At 35.9% G+C, this 15114-nt stretch overlaps 1 protein-coding gene across 1 annotated transcript in view; it reads right to left on the bottom strand.

Moving 5' to 3' along the window:
* Nucleotides 1-15114, bottom strand: part of LOC122717934 (RNA pseudouridylate synthase domain-containing protein 2) — a 173625-nt gene that overhangs the window by 154366 nt on the left and 4145 nt on the right. The window lies entirely within an intron of this gene.

The following is a 15114-nucleotide window of genomic DNA, read 5'->3' as shown; positions in this document are numbered from 1 at the left end:
AGTTTCGAAACGAGCAACGGATGCTAGATAATATGATAGACATATGATGACGCGCAAGAAGGGGTGGATTAGAGATTAGTAATATAGAGATTAATAATAATAATAAGCGTAATAATAATAAGATTAATAATAATAATAATAATAATAATAATAATAATAATAATAATAATAATAATAATAAGAAAAAAAAGAGAGAAGAAAAAGAGAAAATCTCGAGAAAGATTGTAAATCTCTATGCTGGATAGCCTGTTTTTCAATCAAATGTCGCGTTTTATCGAGCCGGCCCACCGACTCGAGGGCGAAAAAAAATCGAAGGATCGGCGGTTAACGGCCGATCGTTATCTCGAAGGGAAATCGGGCGAAGGCCGAGATAAGGGAGGATTTATTATCCCGAAAACACGGATACCCGTGGACGGGGCGATAATTAACAGGCGTCTCTGCGGCCAACGTTTTTTATTCGCGCGACGAGGCCGCTCGAAATTGGCGAGGCTATTGTCTTGCACATTGCGCGTAAATTAAAACATCGAACGAATGGGAGCACGGCTCTCTTATTATCGCGGGAAGGAAAGGAAGCTTCTCTGTTTCTGTCTCTCTCGGTTTGACACTGAATGGAAAGATATCGAATCAGTTGATGAATTTCTTAAAACGATTTCACGCGCGAATTAATAAACTCTTGTGTTTTAATTGTATTTTATATATCTTTATTTATGCGTGAAGAAAGAAAATTTAAGTGTATATTATATCTATATTATATCGAATATTAAAGTGTATATTATATCTATATTAAATCGACATTATTCTTGACTGATCATACGTATTTAAATCTACAAATAGAAATAGAAAAATACAGGGAATAATAATTAACCCTTTTTTTTCTTAACTGACTTAAAATGATTTCACGCGCGAATTAATAAACTTTTGTATTTTAATTGAATTTTACGTATCTTTACTTATGTATAAAGAAAGAAAAATTGTCGAATATTAAAGTATATATTATATCTATATTAAATCGACATATTTAAATCTATCGTGGAAATAAAATAAAATACAATAATAATTAACCTTTTTTCGCTCGAACGTACGAAACTTTTGTGTTTTAATATTGTACGTACGTTTACGCGTAAAGAAAGAAAATTCTTCGAATGTTAAAGTTTATATCGTCGTTTTGAGTGATATTTTAATAATAAAGTAATTAGCAAGATGCATCCTCTTGCTAAATCTTTCAACCTTTCTTATTTCATCGAGAGCAAACCTTAAAATCGCAATAATCGTGCTCTCACATTCACTCTCTATTATTCTCATCTTTCATCTTCTTACACTATGTCTTTCCTTCTCTCTGTCGTCAATCTCTCAACGAATATAAAGATAATTTGTTATTCGATAACGCTCGAACTAACCTCGTTCACCTTCGTATTCCACTGTATTGCAAAACTCGAAAACTTTGAAAATAATATTTCTATTCCCACTGACTCGTCAAACTAACGCCGAAAATGTAGTTCGATCTCATTTCAGATAAAAGAATCTAACCACTCGACAGTACATTATTCCACGCTTTATAAAATTATATGAAAAGAGGTTAGGAATCTTTCGATTGTCGCATGAATCCAAGTGGTGGCTGAGAATCACGAAAGAATTAATATATATATAATATATATAGGATTAATAATAAATTAATCGCCAAATAATACGAAAACGATCAAGATTCACAATATCATCTCGAATCAAACGGAATTAAAAAATTCACTTTTCTCTACGATCGTACTTCTACTCGAATCACTTCCCGCTCGTGGCGCCACCTGAAACAGCGTTCTTTCGTTTCGAAGACAACTTCAAGCGACATGGCGCGTCATATGAAGCGTTATTCGCTGCTTATTTTTCCAACTTAGGAAATCAGATATCGAAACATTTAACCAAAGATTTAAATTTCGAAATTTTAATTCGCATGACGACGAATTAAATCGCCAGAAGAATTAACAAGTCAACTCTATCCGAGCAATCCTATACCTGATATTCACACAATAATATCATGAAATTTGGAAAAAGAAAGGAAACAACGTATCTTCACGTCTAATTAATTAATTCAGATTTAACACGGAAAACAAAGAGGATTGGAGAATTCCATCCATCCATCCATCCATCCATCGCGGAGATGAATATGGGAGAGGGGTTCCTAGGAGGAAGATTTTTCATCTTCTTACACTACGTCTTTCCTTCTCTCTCTTTCTCAATCTCTCAACGAATATAGAGATAATTTCGTTATTCGATAACGCTCGAACTATCTCGTTCACCGTATTCCACTGTATTACAAAACTCAAAAACTTTGAAAATAATATTTCTATTTCCACTGACTCGTCAAACTAACGAAAATGTAGTTCGATCCGCGATCTAATTTCAGATAAAAGAATCTAACTCGACAGTACATTATTTCACGCTTTATAAGATAATATACGTAAAGAGGTTAGAAATCTATTTCGATTGCCACATGAATCCAAGTGCTACCTGAGAGTCACCATTGGAGCGCAAAGGGTTAAAGGAGGGGAGGTAGTTACGAGTTTATTGTAACGATCCTTGGATCGCGAAAGCTGATATCAAGGCTCGAGGGTGAATTCGAGGAATTGAGGAGGGGGAGAGAGAGGGTTTCGACGAAATTTTAACCTGTCTGGATCCGTGTGCAAAAGTTCATCTTCCAAGATAAATTATCTATAATTATCCGTAAATTAATCAAAGAAAATTGTTAGAGAATTTAAAGTTCACTGAAATTTTATATGTGCATTTTGTATTATTGAATGTTATCAGCAACATCACTATTTCATAGTTGATAATTATCCATAAATTAATCAAAGAAAATTGTTATAGAATTTAAAGTTCACTGAAATTTTATATTTTCATTTTTTATTATTGAATATTGCCAACAACATCACTATTTCATAGTTGATAATTATCCATAAATTAATCAAAGAAAATTGTTAGAGTTAAAGTTCACTGAAATTTTATATTTGCATTTTTTATTATTGAATATTGCCAGCAATTATTTCATAGTTGATAATTATCCATAAATTAATCAAAGAAAATTGTTAGAGTTAAAATTCACTGAAATTTTATATGTACATTTTTTATTATTGAATGTTGCCAGCAACACTATTTCATAATTAATAATTATCCATAAATTAATCAAAGAAAATTGTTATAGAATTTAAAATTCACTGAAATTTTATATTTGTATTTTGTATTATTGAATGTTGCCAGCAACACCACTATTTCATAGTTGATAATTATCCATAAATTAATCAAAGAAAATTGTTAGAAAATTTAATGTCACTGAAATTTTATATGTACATTTTTTATTATTGAATGTTGCCAGCAACACTATTTCATAATTAATAATTATCCATAAATTAATCAAAGAAAATTGTTATAGAATTTAAAGTTCACTGAAATTTTATACGTGCATTTTTTCTATTTTATTTTATTTTTTCTATATTACCTATTTGTTTTTCTTCGATACACATACATCAAACGTAAGCAGATACGCATAATTAAATATATTCATTCAGTCAAACCCGTACATTTTTATTTACTGTTTTCACAGTCAACAAAAATATAGGGTAGGAAAGCTCGAGTTCTATTTATACGATTTGCGACAATTGATAGAATCGAAGGGATTCGGTTTCATTTACACTCCTTCCGTTCCTTGCTAATGGCGGACAGGGAATATCCCTCGATCTTTGGAAGCGCGATATCCTCGAGCTCTCCTCTAGTAATTCGTTAATCCGATTATCTGACCTAACGACAACGTGTTCTCCCTCTTTCCTTCTTCCACAGAACGAGTTCTCTACCATTCTGTTAACAAATTTCAAGATTAAGAAAGATCAGAAAATTTCTCATCTGACATTTCTTCTCCACAGGCTCCAATTTACATTATCCAACAGGAACAGATTAGATCTTTAAAATTTTTATTAATCTTTAAAATTTCCTTCGATAAATGAGAAAAGCACATGGGACAATTATTTTCTAAGATAATTCTTCAAATTCAGACACCTTGACACCTTCATGATAAGTTTTTTGTTTCAACAAAAAAAAAAAAAGTAACGGAATAACATTTCCGAAAATAATCTTTCTCTACAATAAAAAGAACGATAAAAGAATTATGGTTTTCCATGCACGAAATTAAAATTAAAACCAACAAGTACACCAAGTGATGATCCTCTTTCTTCTAGAAGAAAGAAATCTAAATCCACCAAACGAATTTTTATTCCTTTTCCTTGAATCTCCATATAATATCTCGCGTCTACCTGATGGCAGCTACGTATACATAATAAAATCCAGGATCAGAATCAGAGAGGCATTCCGTTTCCTGCGAGGAGGGGGTTCCTCGAGGGACAGGGAGAGAAATTGCAAAATGCGTTCACGACGAAGCTCCCTCTCTCCCTCTCTCTCTCTCTCTCTCTCTCTCAGGGAGGCGCGCAGAATGGTCGTCGTACAGAAATAGTTGGGCGAAACAAAGCGAAGAAGAGGAATGATCGCAGCTTGCGTGCTCTTTGAAGAAGCTTCGCCTATCACGGTGCACCACGAGGTTGGAGATAAACGTGACGACGACGGGAAACATCTTGAGGAGAGGCGAATAAACACGAAAGCGAATCTTCCAACCTTTCTTTCCTCGATTTTCTTTGATGGATACTTGGTGAAAATTTTTGCAACGGGGAATTGTTTATTATTATTTATAAATTTGTCAAATTTATCGTTTATGGATTATTTGTTGTATTACTCGTGTATTCGTAATTTTTGATGGAAATTAATATATACATTTTTTTTCTTTAGGGGAAATCTGAGCCTATTTCTGTTTCGTAGAAACAAACAAACCGCTTGAGATTTTTAAACGATTAGAGAGATTGGAGAGATCGAAAATATATATATATATATATAGATCGGTTGAAGGAATCTCGTACAAAAATTTCGAGAATATATAATGAATATTGTAAATCTCGATTCGATGGTTGCATCGTTATTGGGCGGCAAAAAAAGAAAAAAGGGTCGGATGAGAAGGGAAGAAATAAAAAAAAAAAACGTGAATCGATGAAAAATGCGGCGAGAAATGTATCTTCTTGTCATTTTCTTTAAAAATTTCAATTTTTTTCAATTTACTTTCTTTAAATTTATTGCATATCTTCATATCAATTTTAATAAATAAAATAACATTTCCTAAAATAATCTTTTTCTACAATAAACATCCTAATAAAAAAATGTATATACACATTCGAATTTCTTCGAAATAAAATAAAATAAAATAATCTTTAAAATTTCCTTCGATAAATGAGAAAACCATATGAAACAATTATTTTCTAACTTGACACTTTCATGATAAGCTTTTTTTTTTTCAACAATTTACAAAAAAAAGAATAATATTTCCGAAAAAAATTTTTTTCGAATTTCTTCGTAAAAATAAAATAATCCTAAAATAATCTTTAAAATTTCCTACAATAAATGAGAAAACCATATGAAACAATTATTTTCTAACTTGACGCTTTCATGATAAGCTTTTTTTTCAACAATTTACAAAAAAAAAAAGTAACGGAATAACATTTCTGAAAATAATCATTTTCTACAATAAACATCCTAAAAAAAAAATTTATATACACATTCGAATTTCTTCGAAATAAAATAAAATAAAATAATCTTTAAAATTTCCTTCGATAAATGAGAAAAGCATGAAACAATTATTTTCTAAAATAATTCTTCAAACTTAGACTTGGCACCTTCGTGATAAGCTTTTTCTTTCAAAAATTTACAAAAAAAAAAAAAAAAGAATAACATTTCCAAAAAAAATCTTAGAACCGAAATCTTGAAATCTTCGATATTTTTCGTATCTTACGAAAGACGATTTATCGATCGCGGCGCGCGAATTATTCGCAACCGTGTACAACTCTAGAGAGAAGCGTCTAGAGTTCGAACCGGTTGCGTTGCGTCCAGGGTGATAATTATAAACCGACACATTACGTCGCTTACGAAGCAGCCGACAAAGGTAACACCCTGCGCTCTATTTTATCCCCACGAATCCATTCGAACCCACGTGGAGCACGTGAATCGAACGCGTAATCGACTCCGGGATACTGGTTTACGTCCACGTGAAACGATTCACACCCGCGACTCGTTATTTTTAATCCTACGTTACGTACTGATTTCTCGCGTATGGGGATCTCGAAACCGAGATAAAATCGTTCATCGAGGGGGACAGTTGAGTCTTTTCATAGAGATATCAGATAATTCGTCCTATCTGAAGATCTCGAAAAAAGAAAAAAAAAGATTCTAATGAGAATATAATACATTGAGAGAGTAAGAGTTTCGTCGTTAGAAAGTTACCATTTTAAAATTTTTTTAAGGAATATTGTTTTTTAAAGAGGCAATAAAAATATATACCTCGGTGATATTTAATACGAAGGAATGAGAATAATCGTGTCCTCGCGTTATTTATATTATACTAAAAATAATCTGATGAAAAGAATTAAGATACCCTCGAAAGTACATAGATACATAATGACGTTAGCCTGGCTCATAAATTATGTTTACGTTCGTCAAGTCTTACGCAATAACCATCGAGGCAACCGCTTGTTGCCAAATTACTCGAGATATTCATCGTCTACGGTTGAAAGAGTTCTGGGATGGAACTTAATTTTGTCTTTCAGCCTATCGCTTCCAAATCTTAATCTCCAAATATATTCTCGAATTTAAAATAAATAAATAAATAAATAAATAAGAAAATAGAAATATTCGATCACACGTTCATCACAATCTCAGAGAATCGTAATTCGTAAAATAGAGTTTCGACTCGATTAAGAAAATAAATATTCGAAGAATATTTTCACGAAGCATCTATCACCGGTGTTTCGTATTTCGAATCGAGGAACCGGTGATGATCGATTCGGCCGCAAATACATTGTAAATGGACAGCACGTGGACGAATCGTTTCATGTCCAGGAAATGGTCCTTTTTCTTGTTTTACCGATTCATCGTCGCCGCGTACCGTTACCAAGCTTCTATATTCGTCCATATACCGGAACAGATGTCATTTATTGCCCGCCAACCGGATTTTATTCCCCTTATACGTAATACAATATCCACGAAGACATGAATTAACGAGATTACCCATTTAATATTCGGTTACCGTAAATGTATATTCTTATTAAATTTCGTAAAAAAGGAGGTGGTAAAAATGGAGGGTGGAGGGGGGGGGTGAGTATCGAAGAATAAGAGTTTAATTAAAATGAAAGGGATGGGATGAGTGTAAATAAAAATTTGCACCGGTTACGAAGAAATTAACGATCCTCCTCGTCGTTGAAATGTGTCTTTTCATCGCTAAGTTGTTTCACCACTAATTCCTCCCCCAGAGAGCCCAGACCAATTTCCCTAACGATCGTGACCCAACAATCTCGTTTCCACTCTCCGACCTCCAATAGGGAAAATGAAATCGAAATACTCGAAAATGAGTCGAATCTTCTCTTTGCAAAATTTTCCAAATCGAAAAGATTCGAGTATTTTTTTTTCTTTTTTTTTTTTTTTTTTTTCTTTAAATTGAAACACTCTCGATTTCATCCGACTCAATTCATTCTTTTAACTCTTCCATGAGGAAAAAATCGAAACACTCTAATTTTTCTGAGAAAGAGAGAGAGAGAGAGAGAAAGAAATTAACTCGAAATAATTTAACAAAAACTCTCGATGTTTCAAATCGAAAATAAGAATACGACTGAAACCCTCGAAATTTAATTATTAAGAGAAAATAAAATCGAAACTCACTTTAAATTTTTCCATTAGAGAGAAGCTAGAAGAAAAGAGCGATCGAAGATCATCGATCGAAATTCGAAACTCTTCGATCCTGCAATTCCTTTGCCTTCATCACTTCGACACTCGGATGATTCAATGATCGCCAAATTGAATCTTCTATCCTATAATTAAGTTTAATTGCGAGTCCATTTTTTTTTTTTACACCCTAACAACCCCCCACCCCCTCTCCTCTCCGTTACGATTCTATTTTTGAATTAGTTACCAGCCTACGTACAACACGCCACGCGCGACTTATGAATAATTTACACGCGTGTGAATTATTCATGGGAAGAAAACTCACGATAAATCAAGGCTTAATTGTATACCCGATACGCAAACGGACGCGTTTCGCGCCCTTATCGTGGAGAGCCAGGGTATGTACCCCGTGACAGAAATAAGTTCAACTGATTTCTTTCTTTTCTCTCTCTTTTTTTTTTTTTTTTTTTTTTTTTTTTTTGCCACGGCCTCGATGCGATGAGGAGGTTGAAAAGGGGTCTTTTGTCCACACGATTTGTGCACGGGATTTTACACGCGGTTTTTACTTACCGAGCGAGTCTCGGTCGGTAAGTAAGTCTCGATTATCGTTGTAATCCGTTGACTCGTTCCTCCTTCGCCTCGCAGTCGAGAGAATGATTGCGTTAAACAAATCATCGGTGGTGATATACGACCTCTGTCGAACTGATTTATTTCGTAGAAATAAGTCGGCGATGGATTGAACAGACGAATATTTCCTGGTTATTATTGTCATATTATATATATATATATATATTCGTGAAATTTGATCGATTATTATTTTCGAAACGTTAAGTATACGTAGTTGGAGAAAATCCCAAGTTTTTCATTTCAGATGAACTATCAACGTGTGTGTGTGTAAATAAATGTATAAATTTATATAATATATATATTGGAGGAAAGGGAGAAGAAAAAATTTAAGCGAAAAATTTAATTTTTCTTCGAGTGGAAAATGGATACTTATGGAAAAATCTACAAAATGTATGAAACGTTCGTTCAAACTCAATTTTCTACAATTCGTAAAAATTTGCAATTGAACGTGAGAATCTAACAATTAGATGACAGGTATAAAAAATTTTCGCCTTTGATCTAATTCGACGGTCAAACGTACTTGGAAAAGTCCGAGATAGAGCGTTTCTGTCACTAGCGGGTGTATAAGTTACTCAAGGGTTGACAGGGATGAGAACTGGAACACTCGAGTGTAACAATTTCGGTACGATAGATTAAAACGCCACGCGGCGCATTGTGGGGGAGAATATCGATAAGGACGCCTGGACAATTTTCGGTTTTATCACTGCCAACCTTGTTCCTGGCCACGGGTGACGTGGATCGGTTAACGAAGCGGTATTCCACGACATTACCCTGGGCCAATTTCCGATCATACTTTTTCCAACCACACCTCCCCTCTCGAAAATCGACACGATCTCACTGAATCGCGCAGAATTCGCGAGACAATCGAAAAATTGTCTCAAACTCCTCAAAATATTTTACAAAAATCTAAACTTATAATTATTCCGCATGATTTTCAAGAAAAAATGATTTCAAGAAAAAAAGAAAAAAGAGATCGTGAAGAAAGATTTGGCAAAACCGGGGTCTTCACATCTTTCGCCAAGGAAAACTCACAGAATCGCGAAGAATTCGCGAGATAATCGAAAAATTGTCTCAAGCTCCTCAAAATATTTTACAAAAATCTAAACTTGTAATTATTCCGCCTGATTTTCAAAGAAGAAAAGAGAAAAGGGATTGTGAAGATAGATTTGGCGGAATCGGGGTCTTCACATCTTTCGCCAAGGAAAGCTCACAGAATCGCGCAGAATTTACGAAATAGTCGAAAAATTGTCTCAAACTCCTCAAATGTTTGGGAATTATTTTACAAAAATCTAAACTTATAATTATTCCTGATTTTCAAAGAAGAAAAGAGAAAAGGGATCGTGAAGAAAGATTTGGCGGAATCGGAGTCTTCACATCTTTCGCCAAGGAAAACTCACAAAATCGCGGAGAATTCGCGAGATAAACGAAAAATTGTCTCAAGCTCCTCAAAATATTTTACAAAAATCTAAACTTGTAATTATTCCTGATTTTCAAAGAAGAAAAGAGAAAAGGGATCGTGAAGAAAGATTTGGCGGAACCGGGGTCTTCACATCTTTCGCCAAGGAAAACTCACAGAATCGCGCAGAATTCGCGAGATAATCGAAAAATTGTCTCAAACTCCTCAAATGCTTGGGAATTATTTTACAAAAATCTAAACTTATCATGATTTTCAAAGAAGAAAAGAGAAAAGGGATCGTGAAGAAAGATTTGGCGGAACCGGGATCTTCACATCTTTCGCCAAGGAAAACTCATAAAATCGCGCAGAATTCGCGAGATAATCGAAAAATTGTCTCAAGTTCGTAGCTACGAATGTATGGGAATATTTTACAAAAATTTAAACTTATAATTATTCCGCATGATTTTCAAAAAAGAAAAGAAAAAAAGTATCATTGGGGAATATTTTACAAAAATCTAAACTTATAATTATCATAAAATTTGTCTCAAACTCTCAATCTCAAGCTACAAATGTAGATTTTACAAAAATCTAAAACTTATAATTATTTCGCATGAAAAGAAAAGGAATCGTGAAGAAAGATTTGGCGGAACCGGGGTCTTCACATCTTTCGCCAAGGAAAGCTCACAGAATCGCGAAGAATTCGCGAGATAATCGAAAAATTATCTCAAGCTCCTCAAAATATTTTACAAAAATCTAAACTTATAATTATTCCGCCTGATTTTCAAAGTAAAAAAGAAAAAAGGGATCGTGAAGAAAGATTTGGCAAAACCGGGGTCTTCACATCTTTCGCCAAGGAAAGCTCACAGAATCGCGGAGAATTCGCGAGATAATCGAAAAATTGTCTCAAGCTCCTCAAAATATTTTACAAAAATCTAAACTTGTAATTATTCCGCCTGATTTTCAAAGAAGAAAAGAGAAAAGGGATCGTGAAGAAAGATTTAGCGGAACCGGGGTCTTCACATCTTTCGCCAAGGAAAGCTGCTTACTCCGATACCGATAGGTCCTTGCTCCTCGATACGAAGACCCCTATTGTCAATATCCTCGACTAAGAGAAAGTCAAGAAAATTTTCGACGGGGAACAAAGTGGTCGGATCCGAAAAATACGGAGGAAAAGAATAGACGATTGATTAAAAATTGCGTTCGTAATGTGGCTGTAAGGTGGACACATTATTCAACAATGTTTCCACGGGTATAGAGCGATAAAACTGTCTTATTTACCGCGTACGTCGCAGCGGCTGCAACAAACCGAAATACAAGACCAACTTTATGGACCAATAAATAATCTATTTCCTCGAGCTCCAACACACGTTACGTACCGTGGTGTGGATATATTTCTATTTCTCGTGCCGTACTCGGTAGAGGCGACAAGAATGCGCCCCCTGTCTATGCAGTTCACGGTGCGGTGCAGCTCTCGAAATAAGCCGCAGCTGGAGCTGTCTAGGCCTTGTTCTTCCTCCTCCTCCTCCTCCTCCCCCTCCTCCTCCTCCTCCTCCTTCTCCTCCACCGACATTCTCGTCGGTGGCATCATTCTCCCCATTGATTTATCTTTCGACGATACGTCGTGGGCAAATCATTGGAAGAAGGGGCGAGGGGAAACGAAAGAGAGCTGGGAGTCGGCCCAACCACCTATTTGATTTAACGGGTTATAGATATATAGCAATGTCGAATCTGTTGAAAATTGAAGCGAGATAAATATCCCTCTCTTGAATTATATTCAAGAGGCCGGGGGAGGGATCTCCCGTTTAGCGAAGCTAATAAGTGTATTTTTAACGTGTGCAAATATATATTTATAGCTGACCCTTCGCTATAAGAGAAGAGAAAACCGGGTGTGCGCCGGGTGCGCATTTCGAATTGTCGGCGATCCGCGCCATTTTCTTACACACAAGTTGAGAAAATTCGTCGATCCCTCGACAACGATAATCGGTCGCCGTTGCCGTCGTTCATTTGTGTTAAACAGAGTCGTGAATGCGAAGCGACGATCGAGGCGACCGAGTTTAAATCAAGCAAGGTTATCGCGCGACGAACGCGTATTGTCTTCGCAGCAGCGAATATAATATATCGCGCTGAGAGAGATAAAATGTTTTTAAAATTATGTATCGCTGGCCTCATCGAGAATTCTCACTCGTCCGTGAATATCGTGAATTATCGGCGTGGATCGTGGCTTCGCTCATTGTTTTAACACGCTTCGCGCGCTTTTAAACCTATTTATTAGAGAGATCCTATAAATCATTTTAACGGTTGGTTAAGTTTCTCTGTGTATACTTTGTGGACACTTTGTTGGACACGATAGATATTAATTTGCAATTTTTCGGCAAAACGAAAGGATTAAAAAAATTTAAAAAAAAAAAACCAGCTTCGAAAATCACTTATATAATTTCTTCTTCGATGGATACGACTTACCCTTGCAGGGTAAGTAGTAGGGAGGTAGATAGTAGAGGGACGAAGGAGAGATGGGCGCGGTTTATCAGAGAGCGGGCGCGTGACAGACGTGTGGCAGTCGCGACGGCTGAAAACCCGGACGAGCCTTATGGGATATATTTAGTCGAATGAACGGGCGGTGGGTTTCGCGTAAGTGGCGTGCAAGAAACGCGAATGCAAAAGTGTCTGGATTAATGGGACGTTATTCCCGGGGAATAAACGATACGTTCTAGCTCGTGAAATAAGAGGATAGATGGAGCGGTAGGCCAGCGATATTTATCCATTACTAATGTTGGCAACGAGCACCGGTGTCCACGATTCCGTTTTAATAGATTTGTTTCAGAGTTTAGAAAATATCATCCCGAAAACGTATCGGCGAGAGAGTCCATCGTGGACGAGAATAATCCTGACATACGGAAATATTGACAGTTCGATCATCCGTATATTTGTGGAGCAAGCATTCGACGGTAGAGAAGGAGGAAGGAGGGGAGGTATTTCGAAAACGAAAGAAATTTTACTCCAACTGGGCTCGAGTTCGGATCAAACGTATTTGTTTCGATATTTGTATATCGCGGGATGTCGAAGATTTGAATGTAAAGAAATATTTAGAAGAGCTTAATTATACGTGTTGTAATAAAAAGCTTAGATTAGAGTGAAAAAAAAAAAGTGTTGGGATACTTGTGTGATAAAAGTATATTGTGGAATATACCAAGATATTTAAATATCAAAATTAATATAATAACGTTAATATCGGACAAATGAGAGAGAGAGAGAGAGAGAGAGAGAGAGAGAGAGAGAGAACGAGAGCGAGAGCGAGAGAGAGAGCGAGAGCGAGAGAGAGAGCGAGAGCGAGAGCGAGAGCGATATCCTAGACAGCTAAATATGATAAATGAGAATGCGACAATAAAAGCATCGTACCACCCAGTAGTAATAACACCAAGATAAAACGCAACGGAAGAGACACAATGCACATACACACGCGTGCTAGCTGCATCGAGAATGAACCTGTTCATCAGTAACGTAGCGAGGAAGAAGGAAAGAAACTGAATGAAGACGGAGAGAAAGGATGTGCTGGGGAAAAATGGCTAAAAGGCCAAAAGGGAAGATTTTAAAAGGGGAAAAAGTTTATTATATTCTTCAATAGAATCTTTTCTTTCTCCAGAGAGAGAGAGAGAGAGAGAGAGAGAGAGAGAGAGAGAGAGAGAGAGAGAGAGAGGGAGGAGAGAGGACGCGAGGGAACACGCAATTTTCATGATAAAGCAAACAATAAAGCGTGTCCGAGACGAAAAAACGATAAAAAAAACTTGTCTGGGGAAGAGTGGACGGTACGATCGCCATTATGAAAACCATTTAATTTAATGCAAAAGGGAGCGGTGTATTAAATCGGACGACACTTGGGAATATTAAAAAAAAAAGAAAAAAAGAAAAAAAAAAAAAAAAAAAAGAATTCCAATTGCGAACAAGAGGTTTGAAAGGGAAGAAAAAGCAGGTCGAATAATTATTAAACGAAAAGGCACAAAACGTTGAATGAATGGGATGAATGGGAAGAACGGGCGAAAGGGAAAGCGGCGAGTGAATTAAAAACGAGGAGTAAGAGAGATCGGAGGCGGTAAATAAATCAGGGAAACGCGGTGAGGAGATTAAGTTTGGACGGAAAGGAGAAAAAGAGAGAAAGAGAGAGGAGAAAAAAAAGAAAGAAGAAGATTTGAAAACAAGAACTGAAACGACTGAATGAACTTTGGGGAAGAAGGAAAAAGAAAAAGAAAAAAGGAGGAGAACACGCGTAACACAGGAGGGAAGGAAGAATTATTGGCCGTTTATTAAAACGGTACAATGAGGAAAACGATAAAATCGTTTGGAGTGAAAGAGAAGGGAGGAGAAACAAAAGGTATAAACTCGAGTTGACGAATATGAGGAGGATGAAGAGGAACGATAACGAAATTAGAAATAACGTGAGACAAAACGATGAGTGAAATATATGTGGCGTAACACGTGGCGACGAGCTGCCAGAAAAATAAGAAACGAGGATACGAGCGGAGAAGAAAAGAAATAACGAATGGCGAGGAAAAAAGTGAGAAGGGATGAACGAGCATGCGACAAGAGGCGCATCAGTCATTTCGAGAGACACGAAACTGCAAATAACTCGTGCTTAAAAGCATCGGCGGATATATTATGGAGGTTTACATATTTCTCCTACGCGTTGTTTTTTATCGGTTCTTCGTGAAGCATGTTGGAGGGGAAAAAAAAAAAAGAGGGAAAGATCGAAATTACTTTATAGTAAAAAAAAAATATTCGAGATAAAAGTTGTATGGTATCGATTGATGATAATTATCTTGGGATGATATTTGAAAATTTTGCGATGGTCGCATTTAAATTTTTAAATGGAATCATAAATTTTTTTCACTAGATATTCATATAACTGAAAGTTTTCGAAATGCTAACTACTAATACGTATACGTATTTTGCTGTAAACTGTTGTTGAGTTATTAACTATCGTAACTGACACGTCATAAAATTACTTAACGTGAACAAAAATAAAAAGAAAAAAATTCTACGGTGACCTAAGAGGAATGCTGGATTCGCCATTAATATGCTACGCAACTAAAAGATCTACGTATGCCATCATGTGGCCTCTCCCTTTCGCTTGCCTTTCAATGTTGTAATTTTTAATCACAGCATTCGCGTGAACGATTCCTACGAGAAGGGAATGTGGATTTCGTTATACGGTGAAAGTAAGCGGGTCGTGGACTAACATCGTGGGAATGTCTCATAAAAGGGATGCAATTATTGCATAAACATGTTTTTATCGTAAAAAAACTCGC

The sequence above is a fragment of the Apis laboriosa genome, unplaced genomic scaffold (genome assembly GCF_014066325.1).
Source record: "Apis laboriosa isolate Shangri-la unplaced genomic scaffold, ASM1406632v1 scaffold5_cov152, whole genome shotgun sequence".
In the NCBI taxonomy this organism is placed as follows: domain Eukaryota; kingdom Metazoa; phylum Arthropoda; class Insecta; order Hymenoptera; family Apidae; genus Apis; species Apis laboriosa.
Note: the sequence above shows the minus strand (reverse complement) of the source record. Positions and strands in the feature narration are given on the sequence as shown.